Genomic DNA, 9270 nt, shown 5'->3' with positions numbered 1-9270 from the left:
TGATTGAATATCCTGTATATTTCCTTTTGTTTGCAGCAAAATATCCTTAGTAGTGTTGCATAGGTCAAAGATCCTAAGGGATCCATCCAAGAATTCATCAACAGGTCCCTTGTTTTGTTCTTGAGCTAATTCTTGTTGAGAAAAGGGTAACTGCAGCAACTTATCCACACAATCATACAAATCTTGGAGGCTATTTACTTATGGCTTATTGGTGATGAGGTTGACGTTGCTTTGAAGTCCCTTAATCTGTTCAAATGTTCCTCAATCTCTGAAACAAGTGGATTTGGTCTAGATGGCAAGGGGAAACTATTAGAACGAGCGCGGTGAATTGTTTGGGCTGCCATTTTTCTTTCTTCTTCAGGGGAATAGCCTAATGGTTGAATGTTTCTACCTATTATTTGCAATAGCAGCAGTAGGCATCAACTCCATTTTATATATACATCAGGTCATACAAACAAAAGGAATCTCAAATACTTTATTAATCAGCAATATCTTATTGTTTCTTCACTCAATTTGGATATCGATCTGAACACTCTGTTAGCATTGTTTATGCAAAATTTCTTCCCTCAACCAGCTCTCCAACTCAGTGCTGTCCAATTAAGTTAATATCATCCAATTTCTCCGTGCACAAGTTAGCTGTTGTCATTGTATAATTGAAATAAGACAACTGCAAACAATAAATATTTGCACCAGTGCAGCTACATATTCTATCCATTTCTATATGATATTGTGTCCCTTGGAAGTCGGAACCTAACATTTTCATTTTTTCTCCTCATAAAAGAAGTGACATTATAATACACACACACACTAAATTAAAAGATCTTGTACTGTAATTGTATATTTTGCCAGTTTTCCTCCAGTTGGGTGTTTTACTGAGCATTTTTTAAGGCAAATACAGACTGTTTGAACTTTTATCCAATGGCTACTTGCTATTCATCCTCCTCATTCACATGTTCAGATGCTCCATTATGCTAACCAAAGTAGAATGATTAAATCAAATGTCTTTAAGGGTTTCAAAATAATTGCTAAACAAGATCCTATAGGATGACATTGGCTTCTGAGTAATTCATTTTACTATTCACAATTTGTTATCATTTGAAGTATGCATGACCACGTTCACCTTATGATGGTCAAGCTTTCAATTATCTCCAATAACATAAAAGAAATCATGATAGATCAGATGTTCAGAAAGTTTCTCAGCTTCCAAATTTGGTTATGGAGACTATCATTCAACTTGCAAAACTAGATCTTAATCTAACATGCCTGAAAGGTGCACCAATCCATTCTGGATTGATTATTAATATTTATCCCCAAACTAAGAAAACAGAAGAAAATTGTGGGAAAAACAATTAGACCATATAACTTTCCTATTACTAGCTAGAAACATGTAAATTTTCATTTATATATGATAAATGATAAAACTAACATATTTTAGTCTCATTCTTAATACATTTTTGGATGATTATTTATGCAAATTGGTGAATTTGATGTTCCTAATCCCTTGAATTCATGTTCTTATACTTAGGTGAACATTTGTGAGCAAAATGAGCAAAAATCAGAGAAAAAAAGCATATTTCAAGAGCCACATAGGCTGGACACACACCCATGTGCCAGCTAGAAACATGAAAAGATGCACATTTTTTCATGCCCTTTTTAACTCAAATTCATACAATTTCGGTAAAATTATTTTTAAAAAATATATAATAATTATAAAATAATTAAATTGTACTTCAGTTATAGACATGTTGAATCTTAATTAATTTTATAATTGATAAACCATAAAAGTAACACATTCTAATCCCATACTTAGCATATTTTTGGATGATTTATCATATAATTTAGTGAATTAGATGCTCTTAATTCTTTAATTTCATGTTTTATACTCAGGAGAGCATAGGGGAACAAAAAGAGCAAAAAATGGGACAAAAATGGACAAAACAGGCTGATTGAAAGATCCACACGACCAAGACAAATTCCACACTGGCTGAGCACAAGCCCGTGTGAGCCACACGGGATAGCCACACGCCCATGTGGCAGCCCGTGTCGATATCGCTCCCTGTTTCCCAAACACGAGAAAAAAGTCAATTTTTAAGGTTTTCGAGCATTCTAAAGTCTATAAATACATACTAGAAGAGGACCTATGGGGACACGCAGAGCAGAAAGAAAAAATTACTCGAAGGAAGCCATTAGAATCATTTCAGAAGCAAATCTACTTTAAGATTGAAGATCTCCATTCAAATTTCTCTTGAAGTTTAATTGGGTTTTTTATGTCTTATTGTTTTTCTAAATTTGAGATGTCTTCCTTTTACATTGTGAACTAAATTCCTAGATACCTAGGGAAGATGAAACCTAAGACGAATCTTATTATTTAATGTTCTTAATTTAATGATAAATACTTATTCTTGTTCTTAATTATGTGTTCTTAATTTTTGTTTTAATATTTTCAGAATATTAATTCAAGTTGATGTGCTTATTCAGTGGAGTAAAAGTTCCTGTTTAAGAGTAGATCTAGCATAATTAAGCGGAGTTGATTACAATCCTAGAAATAGGATGACATAAACTACCGGATTAGAGTCAAATCTAATAAGGGAATCCATAGATCGAGTTAATACAACAATAGGGGTTTTAATTAGAAAGAGATTTCAATTAATTAACCTAGACTCAGTTGTTCTTAGTCTCGAAAGAGATACTAACATAATTTAGGAATTTCTACGGATTAAGACAAGTGAATAAATCATTTAATTCAGGGTCAAAATAATAAGTGAAGCCTAGGCGGATTCTTCCTTGGGTATTGTCTTTATCATTGGTTTATTCAATTATTTCCTTCACTCTCTGTCGCGTTTAATAGGTATTTAGTTTAGTTAATTTTAGATTAAAGCAAATCCCTTTTATTTTAGGCTAAATAATAGAAAGATAATTAATACTAGTACTTTTAGTCCTTGTGGATACGATATTCTGGATTCACCATAGCTATACTACCATTCGATAGGTGCGCTTGCCTTAGTCGTGATCGTAGTGTAGTTTAGTGATTCATAAAACGATCATCAAGTTTTTAGTCCTTGTGGAAACGCTTGATTTTTATTACTTTAGCCATTTTTATTTTTATTGCAATTTATTTTTGTTTTATTTTAATTTACAAACTTATCTTTTATTTGCTTCTGGCAGGTTCTTGTAGTTTATGACTAGAAGAAACCCGTTAGGGCATCTACTTTTTGACAGCGAAATTGAAAGCACAACTCGCAGAAATTGTAGAGAAATAAGGCGGAGTTTACAGTATATAGAGAAAGAGCACGATGACAATACCAATAATACCAAGGAGATGGCTAGAAATCAAAATAATCCGCTACCTCATGTTGTTGCCGCGAATCCTGTAAATTAGAATCCTGCTCCTTGTACTGTGTACGACTATGTTAGGCCTAATTTAGTGGGGGCTAAATCGAGTATTGTTAGACCTGCTATTGCTGTAAATAATTTTGAACTGAAACCTAACACTATTCAAATGATTCAACAGTTTGTTTAGTTTGATGGTTTGCAGGATGAAGACCCAAATACTCATTTTGCCAATTTCTTAGAGTTTTGTGATACTTTCAAAATTAATAGTGTTTCTAATGATGCCATCTGCCTTCGATTATTTCCCTTTTCATTGAGGAACAAAGCTAAACAGTGGTTGAAATCTCTACCACGAGGGTCCATCACTACATGGGAGCAAATGATCAACAAGTTCCTGTTGAAATATTTTCCGCCGGCCAAGACGACAAAGTTGAGGGATAATATCTCTTCCTTTGTGCAAATGGACATAGAGACCCTATACGATGTATGGGAGAGGTATAATGATTTATTGAGAAGGTGCCCTCACCATGGGTTGCTCTTATGGTTACAGGTTTAGACCTTCTACAATGGTCTAAACCCTTCAACTAGGCAGTTAATCGATGCAGCTGCCAGCGGGACCTTAAATAACAAAACACTTGAGGAGGCTTATGAGTTTATTGAAGAGATGTCACTGAATAATTATCAGTGACAACTCATGAGGACAAAGCCGACAAAAGCCGCTGGTGTTTTCAATCTCAACACAGTCACCATGTTATCAACCAGGTAGAGCTCTTAAATAAAAAGATTGATGGTTTATGTGTCTCTACGCAAGTACATCCAGTGATGTAGTGTGACACAAGTGGAGGGGAATGAGTAATCCAGAATGCTTAGCCTACGACCCTAGCACTACGAATGAACAAGTCAATTATATGGGTAACAATTTTAGACCTCAGAATAACCCCTATAGTAATACTTATAATGAAGGTTGGAGGAACCATCCCAACTTCTCTTGGGGTGGTCAAGGAAATCAAAGACCACAGCCTCCTTCAGGCTTTCAACCACCTTACCAGTAGGAAAATAAGTTAAACCTTGAGGAGATGCTAACGACATTCATCTCGGTGTCTGAAACACGTTTCTAAAACACTGAAATATCACTTAAAAATTAGCAAGCATCGATTCAAGGGCTCGAGAATCAAATAGGTCAGCTTGCTAAACTGATATCAGAAAGACTACAAGGTAGCTTGCCGAGCAACACTGAGACTAACCCAAGAGAGCAACTCTACGCGATTACTGTTTGAGATGAAGAAGGGTTAGTTAAATTCAAATCAGACCCAAGGCAAGAAACTGTAGTAAGTCAAGATAAGGTGGATGAAAGCCAGAATAAACAAAAACTGATGAGCAGAGAATATACACCTTGTGTGCCATACCCTAATGTGACAAAGAAAGACCGCACAGATGAACAATTCGGTGAATTTCTTAACCTTTTGAAAAAGTTGCATATTAACTTACCGTTCATTAAAGCTCTTTCATAGATGCCCAACTCAGTTAAATTTTTAAAGGAATTTCTAGCAAACAAACGGAAGTTAGAAGATTCATTGCATGTGGAATTAAATGCAATTTGCTTAGCAATTCTATAAAACAAACTACCCAACAAGTTGAAAGATCCAGGGAGTTTTACTATTGCTTGTTTAATTGGTAGTTTAAATATTGATAATGCTTTGGCCGATTTAGGGGCAAGTATAAATGTCATGCCCTATAAAATGTTTAAACAATTAGGTCTTGGGAAACCTAAATAAACTAGGATGAGTATTCAACTGGCAGACAAAACTATTAGATTTCCTAGGGGTATTGTTGAGGACGTACTCATTAAGATTGATAAAATTATATTCCCAGTCGACTTTGTTGTTCTAGACATTGATGAGGATAGTGATTTACCTTTAATTCTAGGTCAGCCCTTTTTAGCAACTGCCAGAACTATCAGAGATTTTGGTACAGCTGAACTAACATTTTGTGTAAGTGACGAAACAATCACTCTTCAGGCTTGTGATTCAGTTAAGACATCGAGTGATGAAGGTAATTTTCTAATCCCGAAATAAGACTAATCATGTGGTTCAACCCTCTTTGCAGGGAAAAATTTCGAGTAACACAAATGAGCCACGTTCTAGTTCATTCGACAACATTAGAATAGTTCATGAAGAATGAAGGCTTCAGATCAATAAACTAGAAGAATGGCGGACACATGTCAAGGAGAAACAAAAAATACACAATGCTGAATCAAAACAAAACCATGACGAGCATAAAGACGAGACAAACCAATTCAAGGTATGTGACCAAATGTTATTAGATGAAATTGACCCTCAAATTTTCACTTCAAAGCTTAACGAAATGGAGCAACTCCTTTGACGATACACAATATCTTTTCATACGGTACAGTCGAGGTAACCCATTCGTATTTCGGCACTTTTAAGTAAACAATACTCGACTTAAACTTTATTTAAATAAAGGAATTGACAGCGAGAAAGAGAAGTTTCGACTCCGTGATCCATCATGACCATGTGAATACGAGGTAAGTCGAGCTTAGACTCTAAATAAGCGCTTCTCGAGAGGGAACCAGGGCACTAACACCACTAACTAGTTTATTTTTATCTATTTTCATGTTTAAATGCAGGTTTTTGACCCACACGGCCTAGACACACAGGCGTGTTCCAGCTGTGTACTCTAACAGGGGTTAAACAGTATGTTACATGGCCTGGACACACGGGCGTGTCTTTGGCCGTGTGAAAACAAGACTTCAATTCCCAAAAAATCGATAGAGACACGGGCTAAAATAGGCCACATGGGCTTGCGACACGGTCGTATGGACCACACAGCCTAGACACACGGGCGTGTCATAGGCTGTGTGAAAACTGGAGCTAAATGTTTCAAATTTAAAACAAGTCAGTGGGCTACACGTGTAACAGTCTAGTTTTGACCCTAGTCAGAATAGTGGTTTCGGGACCACAAATTCGAGTTCAAAAAATATTTTAATATTATTTTCTATGTCTGTGATATGTGAATTTATGTCTGTGAAATTTCTGTGATTTAATTTTTCTGTTTCTGTGCTTAATTATGAAAAAGAACCAAATTGCATAAAGTGTAAAAGTTGTGTGCTAGATGTTAAAAGTACCTATTTGATTTGGCTTATTGAAGTGAAGGTCCTTGCATGTCAAATTCACCATTTGTTTTAATGGTGGACAAATATGGGCATTGGTAGGTGGATTTTTAATGATATATGCCAAGGGCAAAATGGGAAAATGATTATTAAAGTTATTATAATAAAATTAAAAGCATGAAATTAGCCATTTCATGCATGTTGTTGTCGAAAATCAAAATAAAGGAAAAGATGAAAGCTTGTTGAATATTCAGCCATGGTTAGCTTGATTTGGTAAATGAATTTTGTTCGCTTTTTTATAATTTCCACGTTTTTGTGATCGTTGCTTCGTGTTCTTCAAAACCCATGTCTGAATTTCTGTTTCTGTTGAAGATTATGAAATGTGACATTGATGATTATTTGAGCTTTGTAATGTTTTTATATGGATTATGAAAGATATGTGTGAGATTATCATGCTTTGTTCTTGAATTTTTGATGAAATAGAGCTATTTAGGCGAAATTGTGAAAATGAGGTTTTGTAGGACTAAATTGTGAATTTAATATGTTATTTGGGCTTGTATGGAAGCCATGTAAATTCGGCCAAGCTATAGTCTTGGTGAATTTTGCATATTTCTGATTTTGTGAAAAATGGACTAAATTGTCAAAGTGTGAAAATGAAAGGGCTAAAATGCAAAGTGCCCTAAATATGTGTTCATGGATTATTTTCAATGAAATGAATGATTGAATGGTTGAATTTGAATTGTGTTAGATCAAGAACAAAGAAAATCAGACTTAGATCGAGGGAAGTCCAAAATAGTTGAATAATCAACTCGTTTCATCCGAAATCCGTACGAGGTAAGTCAAATTACAATTATGTGTTAAATTGACTAATTTCCACATATATAAACTGTAATCTGTATTGGATGGCCTTAAGAGCCTGATGAATATCTTTTGTGTAAAGTATGATAATATGTTAGTATCCGAAAAGCTCTGTATACATCTAAAGGAACGTTGACATCTATCTGAGATATCGTGTAAGACAATGTTTAGGACACAAGCCTTGATTAAGATTTACGTATAAGACCATGTCTGGGACATCAGCATCGTATCTGATTTCGTGTAAGACCCTGTCTGATACAGAGGCATTGATATTGAATTACATGTAAGACCACGTCCGGGACGTCAGCATTGTACTTGTTTATGAGAATCTGTATCGTTTCTGAACCGTCTGATGATAGCGTACAAAATATGCGAATAAGTATATGAAATATATAATCTATACAGGTACGTTTGTATCGTACTAAATTTCTGAATATGAAAGACTCCGTCTCTGTGAAATATGTATGGAATTTGGAAATGAAGCATGACATAAATGTAAAAAAAATGAGCACGGTTAAACTTATGAATTATTCTATGAAATGGCTATGAATCTTTATGGTTGAATTGTACTTATTCCTTTAGTAGTTAAACCAATTGTATTTGGCTTACTAAGCTATTTGTAGCTTATTGTATCTGATTTATGCCTGTTTTACAGTTACCGTAGCTACTGAAGACTCGGGGATAGTCAAGGATTGTCACCACACTATCAAACTCATTTTGGTACTTTTGAAAGTGTAAATATTTTAAAATATGGCATGTATAGGCTAGAAGGTCTATGTATTAAGTTTTGATTTGTAAATATATGTTATGCCATGAGAGTTGGCTAGCAAATGGTATGAATGTGTTAAGTTTGATATGGTTTTGAATGGGTTATTGAATGATGATAATTTAGTTGTAACGAAGCATGTTATGAGCATGGAATTGGCTAAAAATTGTTGTATGAATGTTGGTTAGCATTGCTAGTAGGAAAGACTCATATAAGAGTGGCAAGTTGGCTTAAACCAAGCTTGCATTGTACCACACGGTCAAGGGACACAGGCGTGCCTTGTAACCTTTTAAGAAAGTCAGTAGCTAGCTAAGTATCACACGGCTACAGAACACGGGCGTGTCTGTTGGCCGTGGGTGAAAGTTAGTATGCATGCTCTGTTTTGGCACGGCTGGTTCACATGGGTGTGTTTGATGCCCATGTGAGGCACACGGCTTGGTCACACGGGCGTGTGACCTCAACAGAATTGAAAGATTTTCTAAGTTCTGAAATTTATGAATGGGTTTAGTTTAGTTCTGATTGTTCCTAAAAGTATATTTTAGGTCTCGTAGACCATCTTAAGAGATGATTGCTTATGAAATGATGTTATATGATATATGTGTTTCTGAATTGGTTTGAAATGTTCTGTTTGTCTGGTAATGCTTCTTACCTATTTCAGCGAGGGATACGGGATAGGAGTGTTACATTTTATTGGTATCAGAGCTATGGTTTAGTCGGTTCTAGGACTACCATAGCCTATGTGAGTCTAGCTATACATGCCATATATCTGAAACTGTGATGGTGTGATGAATCCTGACATTGAAATGTGCCTTTATATATAGCAATGGATCCCAATAGAGCCGTAGCTGACTATGTTGAAAGCAATGTGCCTGCCCCCGCGCAAGGGACGGTGTAAGATGATTCACAACCGATTTTGAGTAGCCATGATAGCGAGGCTAAGCAAGCCTTCTATCAGATGATGAATGACTGGTTCACCCAATACATTGAACCAATCCAACTGTACAACAACCTCCACCCTCAGTTAATCCTCCTCAAACTTCTGATATGCCACAAGTGAATCCGGTACAGTTGAGTAGACCACCAGTTGATAAGATTAAAAAGTATGGAGCTGAAGAGTTCCGAGCTACAACGAATGATGATGCTGAAATAGCCAAATTCTTGTTAGAGAATACGATAAAAGTGTTTG

The 9270-nt window shown here is 35.6% G+C and overlaps 1 non-coding gene across 1 annotated transcript; it reads right to left on the bottom strand.

Moving 5' to 3' along the window:
* Positions 1-3757: 3757 nt before the first annotated feature.
* LOC121206346 (small nucleolar RNA R71) lies at positions 3758-3864 on the bottom strand. The gene has a single exon (XR_005901417.1). It is a non-coding gene; the product is annotated as a small nucleolar RNA R71 (small nucleolar RNA).
* Positions 3865-9270: the final 5406 nt, after the last annotated feature.

Source organism: Gossypium hirsutum, chromosome A01 (assembly GCF_007990345.1).
Source record: "Gossypium hirsutum isolate 1008001.06 chromosome A01, Gossypium_hirsutum_v2.1, whole genome shotgun sequence".
Taxonomy (NCBI): Eukaryota; Viridiplantae; Streptophyta; class Magnoliopsida; order Malvales; family Malvaceae; genus Gossypium; species Gossypium hirsutum.
The sequence above is the reverse complement of the archived record's forward strand: the minus strand, read 5'-3'. Positions and strand labels throughout refer to the sequence as shown.